The sequence below is a fragment of the Bos mutus genome, chromosome 3 (assembly GCF_027580195.1).
Source record: "Bos mutus isolate GX-2022 chromosome 3, NWIPB_WYAK_1.1, whole genome shotgun sequence".
In the NCBI taxonomy this organism is placed as follows: Eukaryota; Metazoa; Chordata; class Mammalia; order Artiodactyla; family Bovidae; genus Bos; species Bos mutus.
This window is the reverse complement of record NC_091619.1, coordinates 81,280,584-81,303,367: the sequence shown is the minus strand read 5'-3', so window position 1 is coordinate 81,303,367 and position 22,784 is coordinate 81,280,584. Positions and strand designations below refer to the sequence as shown.

The 22,784-nt window shown below is 41.8% G+C and overlaps 1 non-coding gene across 1 annotated transcript; it reads left to right on the top strand.

Annotated features, from left to right (window-relative positions):
- Nucleotides 1-3,023: 3,023 nt before the first annotated feature.
- LOC138987384 (U6 spliceosomal RNA) lies at nt 3,024-3,125 on the top strand. The gene has a single exon (XR_011463859.1). It is a non-coding gene; the product is annotated as a U6 spliceosomal RNA (small nuclear RNA).
- The last annotated feature ends 19,659 nt before the right edge of the window (nt 3,126-22,784 follow it).

Here is a 22,784-nt window from a genome sequence, read left to right as displayed (position 1 = left end):
GGTGTCTTCACCTCCAGCCCACCCTCCTTCACCCGTGTTCAGCTTCGCTTCCTTGTAGCTCAGCGCAGCTCTGCCCCTCAGCTTCCATGACTGCTCTCCATGGTCTCCTCCTCCAGATCCCCTTCTCAGACTCCTGTCTTTAAATCCCTTTATATACAGTTTAATCCTTGACTCTTCCTCTCTTCCCTCCACTCCCTTAGAACACTAAAGACTTCTGTGATTACTTTCATGCATACCACTTCAATCGTGCTTCTCTGCCCTGATCTTCTGAGCCCCGTTCATCCATTCATGCCAGCTGCCTTGATTTCTGATCATGCAGGCGTCCCTGGCATCCTGCCCTGTCTACTGCATCTGGCACCCTAGTCCTAGCATCTTCCACAATCCGTTCTGAGTTTGCAGCATTCTACTCTTAAAAAGCCCACCATCAAGGACCTCCCTCAGCCTACAGAAATCCGTCAACTTTAGCCTTGGATTCAAGATCCAGTTGGTCTGGCTTCCAAATGTCTACATGTGTGCTAAGTTGCTTCAGTCGTGTGCAACTCTTTGCGACTCTGTGAACTGTAGCTCATCAGGCTCTTCTATCCATGGCATTCTCCAGGCCAGAATACTGGAGTGGGTTTCTGATGGCCTCCTCCAGGGGATCTTCTCACCCCAGGGATCCAACCTGTTTCTCCAGCAGCCCTTGCATTGCAAGCAGCTTCTTTACTGCTGAGCCACCAGGGAAGGCCCTCCAAATGTCTGCTACCTGCCTATTGCCATACCTTCCACCTAGACAATACATCTAAACTTTCCCTACATCTGAGAATTTCTTACAATTTTTTCTCAGTTATTACAATATTTTCATGTCCAATTTCTGCATATTCAAATCTCACTGAGTGTTCTTGTCTCATCCCTTGGGTTTAAGGTACCAAAGTCTCTTGAGAAGTGCTTATAATAAATGTAATAAACATATAATAAATCCCAAAGGCTATATCCAGTGAGTGTAATAGCCTGGAAGTTCAACAGAAGGTACTTCACAGAAAAACCTAGTTATATTACTGCCATTAAGGGAAAAAAAATACATGAAGGGGAATGCCCTGGCAGTCCAGTGGTTAAAACCCTGTGCTTCCAAAGGAGGGTTCATGAGTTTGACCCCTGGTTGGAGAACTAAGGTCCTGCATGCCCCTTGGTGAAACCAAAGCAAAAAATAAAAACAAAGCATACAAGATTCACCTATTACTATTTCAAGAAGTTAGAAAAAGTCAAATAAATCTCTAAAAGGCAGAATAAGGAGACAGTAAGGTAAGAGCAGAAATTAATGATTAAGAAAACAAAAACACAACTCTAAAAGCCATAACTTTGTAATTTTAAAATCTGGATTGCTGAAAAATGTGGATGTTGGAACCTCACAACACAGAAGAAAGAAACAAGAGGAAAAAGCACAACAATACAAAATTATGCCAAAGAGAGACTTGTCCCATATACAGAGGAAGGATAGATACATGTGAGACTATTATGTGCTATTATAATTAGTTTATTGGAAACAAATAAAATTGATGCTCTTCTATGAAAATATATCTTACCAAAATTAGATTAGAAAGACATGGAAAACCTAAAGAAATTAATGACATAGAAGAAATTAAGAAAATTCTTCTCAAAAACCCTCATCCCAGATGATTTCCTGTGAATCTTTCAAATACTGAACAAACAGATACTTCTGATGCTGTTTCAACTATTCAAGAGCAGAGACATATGGGAAATATCTTAATTCCTTATTTAAAATTGGTAAATCTTTAATCTAATAACCTAATTTTGAAAAAAGCTACAAACTACTTTTGCTTCTAAATAGAAATGAAAAAGAAAAGTTTTAAAATGTATATCTCCACATATAAATTATATATATATATATATACATATCTCAAATGAAGCCAGAAATACATTAAAAGAGTAACACACCAAGACCAAGTGAGGTTCATTTCATAAATCAAGAAATTAAGGATGGTTCCATATTAGGAAATTTAACAGTATAAACTAATTTTCAATAGGTCAAAAGACAAGAATGATCTGATTGCCTTTAGGAATGTTGAAAATGCATTTCATAAAACTCCTCCCCACATTTCTTATAAACCTCTTAATAAAATGAAAATGTAGGGGTGTTCCCTTATCATAAGGAAAACATTTCTCAGAACCAAAACTGCCTACCAGGCTCCTCTGTCCATGGGATTCTCCAGGCAAGAACACTGGAGTAGGTTGCCATTTCCTTCTCCAAACACCAAAGCTGGAATGTGTTTAATGCTAAAACACTAAAGGCATGTCTAACAAAGTCAGATACAAGAGGGGGTCTGATAGCACCATTATTATTGGATATTGCTCTAGAACTTCCTGCCAGTGCAATTAGAAAAGGATGGAATTTAAACATGTAATTAATAAACAAAGCTGTCATTATTTACATATCATATGATTATACATCTAAAAGCAAGACAAAGAAACATCTTGAATCTGCCAGAAAAATAAAAGAATGAGTAAAGATAAATTTACAAAATTAACATAAAAAATGTATTTTACTAAAAATAACTTCTATTAAAGTTTTAGGTCAAGATGATTGATGAAGCACATTCTAAAATACTCCCTCCCATGCCTAAAACATAGTAATGCTAGACAGAATTTATTTACAATATTTGGGTATTCAAATAGTTTAAGAATACATGTCTCAAAGGCAAGAAAAAGGGAATTCCCTGGTGTGCCAGTGGTTAAGAATTCGCCTTCCAATGCAGAGGACCTGGGTTCAATCCCTGGTCAAGGAGCTAGGATCCCACATGCCACAGGACAACTAAGCCCGCTCTCCTCAACTAGAGAAAAGCCCAAAGCCACAATGCAAGATCATGTGTGCCCCTAAGGCCAAAAGTAAATAAATAATACCATTTTTTTAAAAAGACAGGAAGAGGGAATTCCCTAGGTGTTGGATATAGAGCAGTAGCTAAGGTTACGTGGCCTTCAAGAGGACCAGAGATGGGCTGTAGAAGCTGGTGTTTAAAAGCCCACAGGTGCTCACTTCGGCAGCACATATACTAAAATTGGAACAGAGAAGATTAGCATGGCCCCTGCGCAAGGATGACATGCAAATTCGTGAAGCGTTCCATATTTTTGCAAAACTAATACAATATTGTAAAGTTTAAAAATAAAATAAAATTTAAAAAAATAAATAAAATGCAAATAATAATAATAATAAAAGCCCACAGGCCTGGCATTTAATGAGAACCTGGAGCTGGAGCCAGGACTTAACTGTCATCCACAAACAAGAATCTGAGTGTCCTTGCACTCTCCCAGGTTCTCAGCAAGAAGAGAGAGTTAGTCTTCCCAGGCTGGAATCATATAATTGGAATCTTGGCTCAGGACCACCTACATGTGGGACCTGCATTCTCAAAGTAGCAAAATCCAAGCCAATCCACAAACATAAAAAATGGCCTTATCTGAGTCAGGGGACTCAGAAGAGTACCTGAGCAGAGGCAACCAAGTGGAGTTCCCTCCATGGAGTCCCACTACAAGCCAAGTCACATGAGGAGAAATCCCTCGAGTGAGAATTATCCATGTGAGGAAATCCAATGGCATTTAAGTACCATCTACACACTCCTGAGTGAAAAAGTTGGCTTAAAGCTCAACATTCAGAAAACGAAGATCATGGCATCTGGCCTCATCACTTCATGGGAAATAGATGGGGAAACAATGGAAACAGTGTCAAACTTTAATTTTTTGGGATCCAAAATCACTGCAGATGGTGATTGCAGCCATGAAATTAAAAGACTCTTACTCCTTGGAAGGAAAGTTATGGCCAACCTAGATAGCATTTTCAAAAGCAGAGACATTACTTTGCCAACAAAGGTCCATCTAGTCAAGGCTATGGTTTATTCAGTGGTCATGTATGGATGTGAGAGTTGGACTGTGAAGAAAGCTGAGCACCGAAGAATTGATGCTTTTGAAGTGTGGTGTTGGAGAAGACTCCTGAGAGTCCCTTGGACTTCAAGGAGATCCAACCAGTCCATCCTAAAGTCAACTTCCATTGGAACTTGAGCCACAGTATACACTCATTGTAATACATCATCTGGTAAATGACACACCCGCAGGCACCATGGCAGTTCCAAGGGTGACCATGAAGATCAAAGAGTAAACATTGGCCCCAATTCATGGCAGTCTCTGCCCCTAAGATAACTGAAATACTCCTTCCACTCATTAACCTATGGAATCATCCACCCTATAAGGAACTGACAACCCTGCCCTCTGGTACCTCTTGCCAGCTGAGATGGCCCACTGTCTGTCTATGAGGTGTATGTCTCCCTGAATAAACCCTTTTTTGTTTTACCATAGCTCACTCTTGAATTCTTTTCTGTATGAAGCTAGAACACACACTTGGGATGTGCCCAAGGATGTCCCTGAGACCTGGGATGTGACCACCCTCTCACACCTCCTTTGTTTGCTGTAACAGTTGGATGGAGAAGTATAGGAAATAGGAAATAAAAGACACCAGGTTGTCTTTTAAAGTCTGTGTTGTCTTAAGTTTTACATTAGTTTTAGCTGTCTTGCCAGCACATGTAATTTTTAAAGACTGATGGTGAGGAAGATCGAAGGCAGGAAAAGAAGGGGATAACAGAGGATAAGATGATTAGATGGTACCACCAACTCAACGGACATGAGTTTGAGCAATCGCTGGGAGATGGTGAAGGACAGGGAAGCCTGACTTGCTGCAGTCCATGGGGTTGCAGAGTCAGACACGACTGAGTGACAGAACAAATTTTCAACCCACACCATCATAAACATGAAGATGTAGGAAAATGAAATTAAAAACAAACACAAGCACACTCTGAAGATGGCAGAGGAATAGGATGGGGAGACCACTTTCTCCCCAACAAATTCATCAAAAGAACATTTGAACGCAGAGAAATTCCACAAAACAACTTCTCAATGCTGGCAGAGGATATCAGGCACCCAGAAAAGCAGCCCATTGTCCTCAGAAGGAGGTAGGAAAAAGTATAAAAGATTAAAAGGGTGACAAAAGAGGTTGGGACAGAGATCTATCTCGGGAAGGGAGTCTTAAAAAAGAGAGAAGCAATATGTGAACCGTGAACTTCCTGATGTTCAAGCTGGTTTTAGAAAAGGCAGAGGAACCAGAGATCAAATTGCCAACATCCACTGGATCATGGAAAAGGCAAGAGAGTTCCAGAAAAGCATCTATTTCTGCTTTATTGACTATGCCAAAGCCTTTGACTGTGTGGATCACAATAAACTGTGGAAAATTCTGAAAGAGATGGGCATACCAGACCAGCTGATCTGCCTCTTGAGAAATTTGTATGCAGGTCAGGAAGCAACAGTTAGAACTGGACATGGAACAACAGACTTGTTCCAAATAGGAAAAGGAGTTCGTCAAGGCTGTATATTGTCACCCTGTTTATTTAACTTCTATGCAGAGTGCATCATGAGAAACGCTGGACTGGAAGAAACACAAGCTGGAATCAAGATTGCCAGGAGAAATATCAATAATCTCAGATATGCAGATGACACCACCCTTATGGCAGAAAGTGAAAGTGGAGCTAAAAAGCCTCTTGATGAAAGTGAAAGTGGAGAGCGAAAAAGTTGGCTTAAAACTCAACATTCAGAAAATGAAGATCATGGCATCCGGTCCCACCACTTCATGGGAAATAGATGGGGAAACAGTGGAAATAGTGTCAAACTTTATTTTTCTGTGCTCCAAAATCACTGCAGATGGTGACTGCAGCCATGAAATTAAAAGACGCTTACTCCTTGGAAGGAAAGTTATGACCAACCTAGATAGCATATTGAAAAGCAGAGACATTACTTTGCCAACAAAGGTTCATCTAGTTAAGGCTTTTCCTGTGGTCATGTATGAATGTGAGAGTTGAATTAGACACTGAGCGCTGAAGAATTGATGCTTTTGAAGTGTGGTGTTGGAGAAGACTCTTGAGAGTCCCTTGGACTGCAAGGAGATCCAACCAGTCCATTCTGAAGGAGATCAGCCCTGGGATTTCTTTGGAAGGAATGATGCTAAAGCTGAAACTCCAGTACTTTGGCCACCTCATGGGAAGAGTTGACTCATTGGAAAAGACTCTGATGCTGGGAGGGATTGGGGGCAAGAGGAGAAGGGGACGACAGAGGATGAGATGGCTGGATGGCATCACTGACTCGACGGACGTGAGTCTGAGTGAACTCCAGGAGTTGGTGATGGACAGGGAGGCCTGGCGTGCTGCGATTCATGGGGTCGCAAAGAGTCGGAAACGACTGAGCAACTGATCTGATCTGATCTGTGAAACCAGAAAACACTCTCACTGCCGAGCCTTGGAACCTCAGAGGGCAACATAACTGGGAGGGAAAATAAATAAATAATTAAAACCCACAGATTACATGCCCAGCGGTAACTCCCAGTTGAGAGGCAGCACAGAAGCCTGCATCTGCCACTAGTAATCGGCGCTGGGCAGTGAGGTGTGGGCTGCATTGCTTAGAGTAAGGACCGGGCCTGAGTGCCCCAAGGGCAAACTGAGGGAACTAACTTGAGATAGCAAACCAGACTGTGGGATAGCTATCCCACGAAAAGCCCTAACCTAAGATATCGCCAGGCCAGCTCACAGAGCAAAGGACTGAGCAGAGCTAACCGGCTGCAGACCAGCCCATCCCCCAATGGAGACAGGCAGGCGAGGGTAGCCAGAGCCAGAAGGGGGCAATTGCGGCCCTAGAGAGGCATCATCTACGAAACTGCAAGCAGGCTTCATTAGTAACCAAGGCTTCTTGGGATTCTGGATGGTAAACATCTGCTGGGAGGGTCCTAGCTAGAGATCGGCTCCCCAGAAGAGACACACAGCACACCAAGGAAGGTGTGCCATTTGTACACTCAGAAAACCAATCAGCAGGGATAAGGGAGGTGATAAGTCACAGAGACCGTGCTCTCCAAGCACCTGGTCACCTGAGCTGCTCGGACCTGGGAAGGGCACAAAACGCAGGCCCAACCGAGTCTGCGCCTTTGTGGAGTACCCAAGAGTCTGAACCTGAGCAGCTTAGACCTGGGATCTGCATACCACCCAGGGCTGGCCCCAGACAGTTCCCAGCAGAGCAGACTAAAGCCTAAGCAGTGTAGACAGGGAAAGCACACATGCGGTGAGTGGGGGCAAACCCAGTGTGGCCAAGACACTGCGAGCACATGCCACTGTTACTTGTTTGCGGTGTTCCTCCCTCCCCACAGCACAACTGAACAAGTGAGCCTAAAAATGTGTCCACCACCACCCCCTTGTGTCAGGGCAGAAATTAGACACTGAAGAGACCAGAGATAGAAGCTAAAACTAATAGAGGGAACCGCCTTGGAAGTGACAGGTGCAATAGATTAAAACCCTGTAGTTAGCACTGACTACATAGGAAGGGGCCCATAGATCTTGAGAAGTAAAAGCCATATCAAGAACTATCTGAAAATGAACTGACCCCCATACAGTCCACAACAACACCAGAGAAAGTCCTAGATATATTTTTACTATTATCATTCTTTAAGTTTAATAAAAAATTTTTTTTCAAATTTTTAAGTCCTCTATTACTCCTTTAATTTTCATTTTTATAACCTACTATTACTTTGCATATTCAAAAGCAGAGACATTACTTTCCCAACAAAGGTCCATCTAGTCAAGGCTATGGTTTTTCCAGTAGTCATGTATGGATGTGAGAGTTGGACTGTGAAGAAAGCTGAGCACTGAAGAATTGATGCTTTTGAACTGTGGTGTTGGAGAAGACTCTTGAGAGTCCCTTGGACTGCAAGGAGATCCAACCAGTCCATTCTGAAGGAGATCAGCCCTGGGATTTCTTTGGAAGGAATGATGCTAAAACTGAAACTCCAGTACTTTGGCCACTTCATGCAAAAAGTTGACTCATTGGAAAAGACTCTGATGCTGGGAGGGACTGGGGGCAAGAGGAGAAGGGGATGACAGAGGATGAGATGGCTGGATGGCATCACCGACTCAATAGACATGAGTTTGAGTGAACTCTGGGAGTTGGTGATGGACAGGGAGGCCTGGTGTGCTGCAATACCTTGGGACACAAAGATTCGAACATGACTGAGCAACTGAAGTGAACCGAATTGATTACTTTGCAAAAAAAAAAAAAAAAAAAAAAGACTCTACTTTTTAAAGCAAACTTCATATATATATATATTTTATAATTTTTGTGACTTTGTTTTTTTCTTTAATATTCTATTTTTGAGAATCCAACCACTACTCTAGATTTTTAATCTTTGCTTTTGTTATTTATTATCAATTTTGTACCTTTAAGAACTCAATCTTTAGTACCCATTTTTACTTGGGAGTGAGATTACTGGCTTGACTGGTCTCTCCCCCTCTGGGCTCTCCTTTTCCTCTACCAGGTCGCCTCTATCTCCTCCCTCCCCCTTCTCTTCTCTACCCAACTCTGAATCTCTTGTGTTCTGGACTGTGGAAAACACTTAGGGATCTGATTACTGTCCGGATCTGTCTCTCTCCTTTTGATTCCCCGCTTTACCCTCCTGGTCACCTCTGTCTCTTTCCTCCCTCTTCTCTGTAAAACTCTGTGAACATCTCTGAGGGATGCAGACTGTGGAGAGCACATAGGGAAGTGATTACTGGCTAGCTTTCTCTGTCCTCTTTTGATTCCTCCTCTTATCCTGGTCACCTCTACCTCCCTCCTTCCTCTTTTCTTCTCCATGTAACTCTGTGAATCTCTCTGGGTGTCCCTCACTGTGGAGAAACTTTTCATCTTTAACCTAGATGTTTTATCATCGGTGCTGTATAGATGGAGAAGTCTTGAAGCTACTGTAAGAATAAGACTGAAAACCAGAGGCAGAGGCTTAAGTCCAAAACCTGAGAACACCAGAAAAACTCCTGACTCCAGGGAATATTAATCGATAGGAGCTCATCAAATGCCTCCCTACCTACACTGAAACCAAGCACCACTGAAGGGCCAACAAGTTCCAGAGCAAGACATATCATGCAATTCTCCAGCAACTCAGGAACATAGCCCTGAGCTTCAATATAAAGGCTGCCCAAAGTCACCCCAAACCCACTGACATCTCATAACTCATTACTGGACACTTCATTGTGCTCCAGAGAGAAGAAATCCAGCTCCAGCCACCAAAACACCAACACAAGCTTCCCTAACCAGGAAACCTTGACAAGCCACCCATCCAACCCCACCCACAGCGAGGAAACTCCACAATAAAGAGAACTCCACAAACTGCCAGAATACAGAAAGCCCACCCCAAACACAGCAATATAAACAAGATGAAAAGGCAGAGAAATACCCAGCAGGTAAAGGAACGGGATAAATGCTCACCAAACCAAACAAAAGAGGAAGAGATAGGGAACCTACCTGATAAAGAATTCTGAATAACGATAGTGAAAATGATCCAAAATCTTGAAAAGAAAATGGAGTTACAGATAAATATGCTAAAGACAAGGATCGAGAAGATGCAAGAAAGGTTTAACAAGGACCTAGAAGAAATAAAAAAGAGTCAATATATAATGAATAATGCAATAAATGAGATCAAAAACACTCTGGAGGGAGCCAACAATAGAATAATGGAGGCAGAAGATACGATAAGTGAGGTAGAAGATAGAATGGTAGAAATAAATGAAACAGACAGAAAAAAAGAAAACGAATTAAATGAAATGAGGACAATCTCAGAGACCTATAGGACAATGTGAAATGCCCCAACATTCGAATCATAAAGTCCCAGAAGAAGAAGACTAAAAGAAAGACCATGAGAAAATACTTGAGGAGATAATAATTGAAAACTTCTCTAAAATGGGGAAGGAAATAATCACCCAAGTCCAAGAAACCCAGAGAGTCCCAAACAGGATAAACCCAAGGCAAAACACCCTATGCCACACATTAATCAAATTAACAAAGATCAAACACAAAGAACAAATTTTAAAAGCAGCAAGGGAAAAATAACAATTAATCCACAAGAGGATTCCCATAAGGATAACAGCTGATCTTTCAATAGAAACTCTGCAGGCCAGGAGGGAATGGCAGGACATACTTAAAATGATGAAAGAAAATAACCTGCAGCCCAGATTACTGTACCCAGCAAGGATCTCATTCAAATATGAAGGAAAAAAAAAAGCTTTACAGACAAGCAAAAGCTGAGAGAATTCAGCACCACCAAACCAGCTCTCCAACAAATGCTAAAGGATCTTCTCTAGACAGGAAATACAGAAAGGGTGTATAAACTCAAATCCAAAACAATAAAGTAAATGGCAACGGGATCATACTTATCAAAATTACCTTAAATGTAAATGGGTTGAATGCCCCAACCAAAAGACAAAGACTTGCTGAATGGATACAAAAACAAGACCCCTATATATGTTGTCTAAAAGAGACCCACCTCAAAACAAGGGACACATACAGACTGAAAGTGAAGGGCTGGAAAAAGATATTCCACACAAATAGAGACCAAAAGAAAGCAGAAGTAGCAATATTCATATCAGATAAAATAGACTTTAAAACAAAGGTTGTGAAAAGAGACAAAGAAAGACAACATAATGAGCAGAGTATTAATCCAAGAAGAAGATATAACAATTATAAATATGTATGCACCCAACATAGGAGCACCACAATATGTAAGACAAATGCTAACAAGTATGAAAGGGAAAATTAACAATAACACAATAGTAGTAGGAGACTTTAATACCCCACTCACACCTATGAATAGATCAACTAAATAGAAAAGTAACAAGGAAACACAAATTTTAAATGATACAATAGACCAGTTAGACCTAATTGATATCTATAGGACATTTTACCCCAAAACAATGAATTTCACCTTTTTCTCAAGTGCACACGAAACCTTCTCCAGGGTAGATCACATCCTGAGCCATAAATCTAGCCTTGGTAAATTCAAAAAATTGAAATCATTTCAAGCATCTTTTCTGACCACAATGCAGTAAGACTAGATCTCAATTACAGGAGAAAAACTATTAAACATTCCAACATATGGAGGCTGAACAACACGCTGCTGAATAACCAAAAAAAACACAGAAGAAATAAAAAAAGAAATCAAAATATGCATAGAAACGAACGAAAATGAAAATACAACAACCCAAAACCTATGGGACACTGTAAAAGCAGTGCTAAGGGGAAGGTTCATAGCAATACAGGCATACCTCAAGAAACAAGAAAAAAGTCAAATAAATAACCTAACTCTACACTTAAAGCAACTAGAAAAGGAAGAAATGAAAACCCCAGTGTTAGTAGAAGGAAAGAAATCTTAAAAATTAGGGCAGAAATAAATGCAAAAGCAATGAAAGAGACCATAGCAAAAATCAACAAAGCCAAAACTGGTTCTTAGAGAGGATAAATAAAATTGGCAAACTATTAGGAAGACTCATCAAGAAACAAAGGGAGAAAATCAAATCAATAAAATTAGAAATGAAAATGGAGAGATCGTAACAGACAACACAGAAATACAAAGGATCATAAGAGACTACTATCAGCAACTATATGCCAATAAAATGGAAAACTTGGAAGAAATGGACACATTCTTAGAAAAGTACAACTTTCCAAAACTGAACCAGGAAGAAATAGAAAATCTTAACAGACCCACCACAAGCACAGAAATTGAAACTGTAATCAGAAATCTTCCAGCAAACAAAAGCCCAGGTCCGGATGGCTTCACAGCTGAATTCCACCAAAAATTTAGAGAAGAGTTAACATCTATCCTACTCAAACTCTTCCATAAAATTGCAGAGGAAGGTAAACTTCCAAATGCATTCTATGGGGCCACCATCACCCTAATACCAAAACTTGACCAAGATGCCACAAAAAAAGAAAACTACAGGCCAATATCACTGATGAACATAGATGCAAAAATCCTTAACAAAATTCTAGCAAACAGAATCCAACAACACATTAAAAAGATCATACATCATGACCAAGTGGGCTTTATCCCAGAGATGCAAGGATTCTTCAATATCCACAAATCAATTGATGTAATACACCACATTAACAAATTGAAAAATAAAAGCCATATGATTATCTCAATAGATGCAGGAAAGCCTTTGACAAAATTCAACATCCATTTATGATAAAAACCCTCCAGAAAGCAGGAATAGAAGGAACATACCTCAACATAATAAAAGCTATATATGACAAACCCACAGCAAAGATTGTCCTCAATGGTGAAAAATTGAAAGCATTTCCCCTAAAGTCAGGAACAGGACAAGGGTGCCCACTCTCACCACTACTATTCAACATAGTTTTGGAAGTTTTGGCCACAGCAATCAGAGCAGAAAAAGAAATAAAAGGAATCCAAATTGGAAAAGAAGAAGTAAAACTCTCACTGTTTGCAGATGACATGATCGTCTATATAGAAAACCCCAGACTCCACCAGAAAATTACTAGAGCTAATCAATGAATATAGTAAAGTTTCAGGATATAAAATCAACACACAGAAATCCCTTGCATTCCTATACACTAATAATGAAAAAATAGAAAGAGAAATTAAGGAAACAATTCCATTCACCATTCAGCAAAAAGAATAAAATACATAGGACTCTATCTACCTAAAGAAACTAAAGACCTGTATATAGAAAACTATAAAACACTGGTGAAAGAAATCAAAGAGGACACTAATAGATGGAGAAATACACCGTGTTCATGAATCAGAAGAATTAATACAGTGAAAATTAGTATACTACCCAAGGCAATCTATAATTTCAATTCAATCTCTATCAAGCTACGAACAGTATTTTTCACACAGCTAGAACAAATAATTCCACAATTTGTATGGAAATACAAAAAACCTCGAATAGCCAAAGCAATCTTGAGAAAGAAGAATGGAACTGGAGGAATCAACCTGCCTGACTTCAGCCTCTATTACAAAGCCACAGTCATCAAGACAGTATGGTACTGGCACAAAGACAGAAATACAGATCAATGGAACAAAAGAGAAAGGCCAGAGATAAATCCACACACCTATGGACACCTTATCTTTGACAAAGGATGCCTGAATATACAATGGAGAAAAGACAATCTCTTTAACAATTGGTGCTGGGAAAACTGGTCAACCACTTGTAAAAGAATGAAACTAGAACACTTTCTAACACCATACACAAAAACAAACTCAAAATGGATTAAATATCTAAACATAAGACCAGAAACTATAAAAGTCCTAGAGGAGAACATAGGCAAAACACTAGCCGACATAAATCACAACATGATCCTCTATGACCCACCTCCAAGATTATTGGAAATAAAAGCAAAAATAAACAAATAGGACCTAATTAAAATTAAAAGCTTTTGCAAAAAAAAGGAAACTATAAGCAAGATGAAAAGACAGTCTTCAGAATGGGAGAAAATAATAGCAAATGAAGCAACAGACAAAGAATTAATCTCAAAAATATACAAGCAACACCTGCAGCTCAAGTGCACAAAAATAAATTACTCAATCAAAAAATGGGCCAAAGAACTAAACAGACATTTATCCAAAGAAGACATACAGATGGCTAACAAACACATGAAAAGATGCTCAACATCACTCATTATCAGAGAAATGCAAATCAAAACCACAATGAGGTACCATCTCATGCCAGTCAGAATGGCTGTGATCCAAAAGTCTACAAGCAATAAATGCTGGAGAGGGTGCAGAGAAAAGGGAACCCTCTTACACTGTTGGTGGGAATGCAAACTAGTACAGCCACTGTGGAGAACAGTGTAGAGATTCCTTAAAAAATGAAATAGAACTACCATACTATCTAGCAATCCCACTGCTGGGCATACACACTGAGGAAACTTTGAAAAAGACACGTGTACCCCAATGTTCATTGCAGCACTGTTTATAATAGCCAGGACATGGAAGCAGCCTAGATGTCCATCAGCAGATGAATGGATAAGAAAGCTGTGGTACATATACACAATGGAGTATTACTCTGGCATTAAAAGGAATTCATTTGCATCAGTTCTAATGAGGTGGATGAAACTGAAGCGTATTATAGACAGTGAAGTAAGCCAGAAAGAAAAACACCAATACAGTATCAGTTCAGTTCAGTTCATTTCAGTCGCTCAGTCGTGTCCGACTCTTAGGGACCCCATGAATTGCAGCACGCCAGGCCTCCCTGTGCATCACCAACTCCCAGAGTTCACTCAGATTCAGGTCCATCAAGTCAGTGATGCCATCCAAACATCTCATCTCATTCTCTGTTGTCCCCTTCTCCTCCCGCCCCCAATCCCTCCCAGCATCAGAGTCTTTTCCAATGAGTCAACTCTTCGCATGTTGTGGCCAAAGTACTGGAGTTTCAGCTTTAGCACCATTCCTTCCAAAGAACACCCAGGGCTGATCTCCTTTAGGATGGACTGGTTGGATTTCCTTGCAGTCCAAGGGACTCTCAGGAGTCTTCTCCAACACCACAGTTCAAAAGCATCAATTCTTCGGCGCTCAACCTTCTTCACAGTCCAACTCTCACATCCATACATGACTACTGGAAAAACCATAGCCTTGACTGGGCGGACCTTTAGCCTCCAATTAAAATTAATAAATTTATATTAAAAATAAATAAATAAAAACAAACACAATAGAAGCCCACTGACTGCACAATGTCAAATTACTGTAAAGTTTCTAGCCACATTTTGAGTGGCAGCTTCTTTGATGTGGAGCTTCAGAGAGCTGTTGATCATCCCTCCAGATCTGTGAGTATCTGTGGTGGTCCTGGGGGCAGAAGTTACGGAGGCTTCCCAGAGGAGGTTACACTGAGGTGCAATTTTAAGAAATGGTAGGCATTAACTGTGAGGAAGAGTGAGAGCTAGAGGGAAGAGCATCTTTAGAAGAGAGGAACAAAAATATGTGTTATATGATGAATTGTGTCCCCCTTTTTCCCCCTGAAAGATATATTGAAATCCTGACCCTTAGTACCTTGCAATGTGAACTTTTTGGAAATAGGTTCATTACAGAGGTAGTCCAATTAAAATGAAGTACTTAGGCTGGGCCCTAATCCAATATGATTGACATACTTATAAAAAGAAAATAACAACTTGTGGATGCAGAGATAGACATGCACAGAAAGAAGATGATGTTATGACACAGGGAGAAAACGGCACAATGAAGGAGGAGGCAGATATTGGAGTCATGCTCTCAGAGGCCAAGAAGTGCTTGGGATCACCAGAAGCTAGGAGAGAAGCCCTGTTTGAGCTGATCCCTTGGGTCTTGTGTTTGTTCTATGCTGGGTTGTGACTGCTTTTAAGCCTAGATTGAGTCGGCTGGAGGTGGCACTCAGGTGACTTTATAGTCATGCCAGCCTGAACTGTCAGCCTCCCTGCTCCCTGGTTGAGCCCTCCTTGGACCACTGACTCCCTCCTCCTGAGTCCTGGATGGTGTCCTGGTGTGCAAACCTTGCCCCTTGGTAGGGTTTCAATTACTTGTATCTCAGTTCTGCTACCTGTCTGATCAGACCTTTGAACCCTGAGACCTGGACATGCCAAGTTACCTGCCAGTGAGGCTCTGTGCTATCTTATCGTTTTCAGAGGACTCTGTTCCAGTCATCCAGGAAAACATTGTGACATCTGTGAATGGCAGCTCCTGGAACACATGCTAAGAAGGTGATGTTCACTAGTACACTAAGATGGTACCCCCTGGAGTTGTGCGACAGAAGTGACTAGTTCCCTTGTGGCTCAAACATCCTTTGAGTGTGGCAGTGTCTTGTTCACACAGGATGCCTTCATCTGCCTATGGACCCCTGATCCTCTTTTCCACCCCAGTTCACCAACTGGACCAGACTGGACCACACCCACAAGACCGATGTATTGACCAGGGACTGCGGGGGACTCGGGGCACGAATTTGGGGGGTATAAACTTCATTACTTTTCTCATTTCTGAAGCTGGGAAATGACTGGGAGATGAAACAGCAGGGATGTCAACTTTATTACTGATCACAGCTGGAAAGACGGATGTTACTTAAATGTACACAGTGCGTATCTCACACTTGAACCCAGAATCCCACGTTCACTCTGGTCACAGGCAGAGAGCCTCAGTGTCTAGTGTTCCTGTGATATTGTCATTTATAAGAAGAAATACATATCGGACTTTGTCCCATTTCTGGCACAAAGCTCTTAAAACCCTTGGAATCTCTTAAGTGATGAGAGCCATAAAGGGGTCTTCTGTGAGCTAATGAACAACTTCTGGATGGCAGCTAAGGATGGGGACTGATTGCCAGGAGAACCAACCATGTTGTTACAGGATTGGAACTTTGAATTGTACTCTTCTGACCTCCTGATTTCCGAGGAGATGAGAGGGGCTGAAGATTGAGATCGATCACCATTGGCCAGTGATTTAATCAGCCATGCCTGTGTTGTGAAGCCTCCATAACAACCCAAACCCGGGTTCATAGAGCTCCTTGGTTGGTGAACCTGTGGAGGTGCAGAGAGTAGCACACTCCAAGAGGATAAGGAAGCTCTGTGCCTTTCCCCACTCCTTACCCTACATGTTTCTTCCATCTAGTTATTCCTGAGTCACATCCTTTTATGATGAACCCATACTCTAGTAAGTAAATGTTTCTCTGAGTTCCGTGTGCTCTAACAAATTAATGGAACCCAAGAGGAGATCATGGGAGTATCTAAGCTACAGCCTGTCAGTCAAAACATAGGCGACAACCTTGGCTTGTGATTGGCATCTGAAATGCAGGGCAGTCTTATGGGACAGAACTCTTAACCTGTGGAATCTGATGCCATTTCCAGGTACAAGGTGTCAGATAAGTTGAAAGGTAGCACACCTAACTGGTACCAAGAATGGCTTGGATGAGGGGAACACCCTACACGCTGTAATTGCTGATCAGAGTCTTTGTCCCCCAGTGAGGCCTGGCTGGGCCTGTCCTGCTGAACCTGCAGTGGGTGGAAAGCAGACCTGCGTGCATCCTCTCTGTGGGTAGGCAGAGCAGAGACAGGTCCCGGCCTTTGCTGCCTCTTTGCTCCTAGTTTACAGTTCCCTGTGCTTCACACAGGACCTCGTTTATCCATCCTACAAACATTTGCATCTGCTAATCCCAACTCCCAATTCTTTCCTCCCTCACCCCTTTGACACTCCATATACGTTCTCTGTGTCTGTGAGTATGTTTCTGTTTCACAAATAAGTTCATTTGTGTCATACTTTAGATTCCCCATGTAAGTGATATCACATGGTATTTGTCTTTCTCTTTCTGACTTTCTTTGCTTAGTATGGTAATCCCTAGGTCCATCCACGGAGAAGGCCCTGGCACCTCACTCCAGTACTCTTGCCTGGAAACTCCCATGGACGGAGGAGCCTGGTGGGCTACGGTCCATGGGGTCGCTAGAAGTCGGACACGCCTGAGTGACTTCACTTTCACTTTTCACTTTCATGCATTGGAGAAGGAAATGGCAACCCACTCCAGTGTTCTTGCCTGGAGAATCCCAGGGACGGCGGGGCCTGGTGGGCTGCCGTCTATGGGGTCGCACAGAGTCGGACACGACTGAGGTAACTTAGCAGGTCCATCCATGTTGCTGCAAATGGCAGTATTTCATTCTTTTTATGGCTGAGCAGTGTTACATTAAATACACATACATACCACATTTTCTTTATTTGTCCATCTGTCAATGTACATTAAGGTTGTTTCCATGTCTTGCCTTTTGTAAATTTTGCTGCTACAAACAAGGGGTGAATGTACCTTTATGAATTATAGTTTTGTCTGGATATGCTCTCAGGAGTTTTGTCTGGATAGTTCAGTTGGCTAAATAATATGCCAACTCTATTTTTAGCTTTTTGAGGAACCTCCATACTGTTCTCCATAATGGCTGTACCAATTTACATTCCCATCAAAAGTGTAGGGCAGCTCCCCTTTCTCCATCCTCTCTCCAGCATTTGTTATTTGTAGATTTTTAAATGATGACCATTCTGACCGGTGTGAGGTGGTACCTATTGCAGTTTTGATTTCCATTTCTCTAATAGCTAGTGAGGATGCGCATTTGTTCACATGCCTATTAGCCTTCTCTATGTCTTCATTGGAGAAATATCTACTTAGGTCTTCTGCCTATTTTTTGAAAGTGATTTGGGTTTTTTTTTATGGTCTTGGATGAGCTGTTTGTATATTTTGGAAATTAACCCCTTGGCGGTCACATCATTTGCAACTATTTTCTCTCACGATAACCTCAGCTTTAGACTGTTGAGATGAGATGCTGAGTGCAATTGTCCAGTTCTTCCTGCAACAGAGATCCCAAACGTGCAATGGTCTAAGCAAGCTAAAAAATTATTTCTTGTTCACATATCAAATGGGGAATAAACAGTCAGGAGCAGATCAATGGCTTTACAATTTTGGGGGCCTAGGCTCTTTCTGACTGGTTATTCTATGATTCCTAGACTGTTGGCCTAATCTTCATGATTCAAGATTTATCATTACCACATTCCAGCTAATGGGTAAGGAGAAATGCATTTTCTTCTTCTTTAAATGCAGGAACTAGAGTTTGCACACGTATATATCGCTTCACTCACAACTCAGTAGCAGAAGCTTAGTTAAGTGGCCATATTAAGCCATGATGGAGGCTCGGAGATGGAGTCTCTCTTCTGCGTGGTGATGTGTCCAGCTAAAAGTTGGAGATTGTATTACTAAGGATGATGGGAAGAATAGATATCGGGGACAGTAGTACCATCATTTTTGGCCCTTCTCCATATCCATTTGTCATCATATCCTGGCCCGTGCCCACTGCTGATGCCTTTCCTATTCTTTATCCCTGCTGACACCATGATGGAACAGCCCTTACAGCTTCATACCTCTTCACTTATTAAAACCTTTTAGCAGATCTTTTTGCCTCCAGTCTCTTTCCACCCTTCCCTGGTGATCATTCTAGAGTGCAAATCTGATCGTTTGGCTCCATTGTTTAAAAATTCTTCAAGGGTTCTATTGCCCAGAGCAGTGAGATTTTAACGGCAGCTTTCTGAATCTTTGAAATTGCATGCATATTTGGCACTCAGGTGCATTTTTCCAAAGAAAGCTTCAGATTCTTCAAGGAGTCTGTGATTCCTCAAGTTGTAAGCACAAGGTCAAATCCCTAATCAACGTATAAGTGAGATGTGTCTCCCAACCTTCTTCTCAGATCTCCTTTCCTGTCACTTGTCCTGTGCAACCTAAACCCAAGACCTCCTGAAATGACTCTGAAAGAGCAGCCATGCTCTTTCACTCTCCTTGTCTTTACACCTGCTGTTCTAACTGGAATGCCTGGGCAATCTCCAATGCACCATTATGTGTGTGTATGTGCGTGCTCATTGGCTTCAGTCATATCTTACACTTTGCAACCCTAAGGAATACAGCCTGCTAGGCTCTTCTGTCCATGCATTTCTCCAGGCAAGAATACTGGAGTGGAATACTATGCCTTCCTCCAGGGGATCTGGAGGAATCAAACCCTTGTCACCTGCAGGCAGAGTCTTTAACTCTGAGCCACTGGAAAAGCCCCTTGCATCCTATGGCTTGGCTCAAAAGCCACCGCCTCTGTTGGTTTCCCTGACTCATTCTGGCAAGTCCGTCTGCAGCATGATTCAGACTTTCACTATTCAATTACTCCGCTACTGCTGTCAGTCTGTCTCTTTTACCAAACCATGAACTCTGGAGCCTAGGACCCACAATATAGTCTATGAATATTTACTGAATAAAGATCATGTTGCACCCCGCCCCCCAAACCTGAACTGTTCTTTCTAAAATGTAAATCTGAACATTGATTTCTGTAGTCCTATTTCCTTCAAATCGAAACTTGTTGTATAGTGGCTTTCTCTCTGGTCTCATCTTGCAATTCTTCCTTTTTTTCTACTCCAGGAACTCTGGAGTTCTTCTAATGCCCCAATCAGTGTTCTTCCTCATCTTAAGGCTTTATGCACGCTTCCTCAGCTCCTCTTTGCCTGGCTAATGTCTCATCATCCTTCAGATAGCTTACACATTCCCCAGGAGGCCTTCCTTGACCCCCTCCCCATCCTTGAACTAGGCTGAGGGTCCCAGCTGAGGGTCCCACCTATGTGTCCCCATCACACCTTGTCCCTTCTCAGTTGCTACATGCATCATTCTGGGCCAAAATGACTTGGTTGTCTCTCTTGTCTGCTAACCTGTAAGTTCCATGCCTAACTTACCTACCACCATTTCCCAGCCCAAAACATAGTGCTTAGAAGAGAGTAAACACCTGACAAATCTGTGTCAAATAAAGGCTAGATAAATGAATTTCTCAATCATGAACTAAAAGCTTTTCATTGCCTTTAGAACAAAACATCAGAGTTCTATGGTCCTTTATGACCTGGTTCTCATGTATTTTCAGTCTCATCTCTTCCAAATCTACCCTTTGTTCTCAGTGTCTCTCTTTAACTCTACATGGCAGTTCTATCAAACTAAATGAAGGTCCCCAGATGCTGGCTCTCAAATCATTCAGCCTTGGCGACACTGGACTCTGTAACGGACACACTGGTGGTGGGGTAACAGGACAGGATCACTTAATCAGTCCTTAGACCTCAACAGGTCTAGGTGGAAATGTGTTCATGGTCATCAAATAGTGAACTTTTTCAGCTACAGATTGGCACTTGCCATCTACCTCTACAAAAATTAAATCATGTGCTGATGCATCTGCTGACTTTCATTTTCCTTGTAAGGAGTTTAGGGTGGGGAGTTGAAATGAGGCACTTTGCTCTAGGAAAGATTCATAAGTTTTGTGACAGATATTTTCATAACTGGTTTTATGAGCCCAATTCTGGCATCTGCTTGTATCTAGAAACTTTCATGAATCTTGCAGAAACCTTCTGCAAAAATGATGTGCTTGATTGAACAAACTTCCCCTTCACCAAAATCACATCTGTGCTGACCTTCCCCACTATCTCTGTGGAGCAGTTTCTCAGAGTTATCTGAGGTGCTGTCTCCCAGGCTATAGTTCTCATTTTGATCCCAATGAAACTTAACTCAGAATGCTCACATTGTGCATTTTTTAAAGTCAGTAGCTTCTTCCATTATGTGGGTATTTTAGCATCTGTACAACAGTTCTGGAAATGTATTTCAATAATGTTTCCTGGAGACCTCAGAGAAGAGTTAAAACAGAAGATGTAGTAGGAGAACTCTATCCCAGGAAGGCCTCATAGAGTCATGTGACTACAGAACCATGGAGAGAGAAAGAAGACGACAGTTCCAAGGACTTGGGGATGATTAAATGTGGGGGTAGAAGAAAAGAGAGAAGTCAAGGTTGACTCCTGGGGTTATAGCTGAATATCTTGGTAATTAGTGTTGCCTTTATTACCTTGAGGGGTCTTTCCTGGTGGCTCAGACAATAAAGAATTCACCTGCAATGCAGGAGACCCAGGTTCAATCCTAGGGTCAGGAAGATTCCCTAGGAAAAGGGAATGGCTACCCATTCTAGTGTTCTTGTCAGAATTCTATGCGCAGAGGAGCCTGGTGGGCTATAGCCCATAAGGTTGCAAAGTGTGGGACATGACTGAGTGACTAACACTCTTTTTTTTTCATTTTTCATTTTTATTTTCTTGAGAGCCTGGATCCTGGCAGTTGTGTGGTGGGGGAGAACCAGAGATGCCCAAGTTTGGACCTGAAGGTGGAGCTCAATGGTTATGGATAGAAAGTCAAGATTAGAAGTCCTCAGTGGCTTCAGGGTTACATGAGATGTCTTGAGAGGTAGGGAAGGGGTGGGATTGAAAGAGATTGGGACTGGAGATTTGCAAACTCTGCAGGGGGAGGGAGGAGCCAACGGAAGACTGGATCAGCCCTCCCGCCTCCTTCCTCACTCTGCTCAAGGCTGCATCCTAGGGCTGGAGCCCCTCTCCAGGTAAGGCTGGCAGAAGTGTGGGGCACAGGGCGGGCATTGTACTGGGCCAACTAGATGTATGATCTGCTCTAACTCTGACTGCTGAGAAAGGCACCTTCCTAAGTGTCCATTACCCTAAAATTGGCAATATGGAAATAGTAGTGCCATGAGAGAAGAAAATGAAGACCCAGAAGAAATGAAGGACTTAACTAATGGTTTTACAAAGTCTGAAGGTGAAATTGACAGTGTCTTTGGAGACAATGGTATAAGTGAGAGCTTTGGGGTTTAGGGGACCCAGGCTTTGATTCTGTCTCCTCCATTCCCTTGGCATGAGGCCTGAACTTTATCTCGACCTATTTCTTCAGAGTATTTTTGACTGAAGTTAGATTTGAAAGCAGTAACTTTTTCTACATTTCCTTCATTGTTAGAAAATTGAACTCTTTTTCTAAAAACTAAAGGAATAACATGTTTACATTACAATCATATAATTTCAAGCAAACATACCTAGAAAAGTGTCTCTCTTTTTTTTTTTTTCTGAGTACAGAATGGGGGGTACTTATCTACATGTTAAACCTTAAACTTTGAATTCTGTGTCAATGGCTTTGCTTGAATTCTAGGCCCTGAGACACAGCTGCACAGGAGACTAAGTCCTGCTCTGCAGAGAACTCATCCTCTTTCCAGGACAAGGACCTTCGTGGGTGAGCAGTGTTAAAAAACAAAATTCAACCAATTTCATGGGCCAGTTGGGGAGCATATCCTCTAGAAAATAGAAGGGGGGCTCCCAGACATTTCACACATGGAAGGTTTTTAATAAGAAAAATGATGGGCAATGTAGCTACTAAGGAAAGAAAAGAAAGGACATCATTTGAGGGGAAAAGAATGGCAGTTTCATCATGTAGTCTGCTTCTTCCTCTGGGGCCAGGCTATGGAGAAAGGCCACAGGAGAGATTACCTCCTTGGTGTCAATCAGAGTAATCCATCCCGGTTGGCTAAGATTGCAGTCCTGGCAAAGG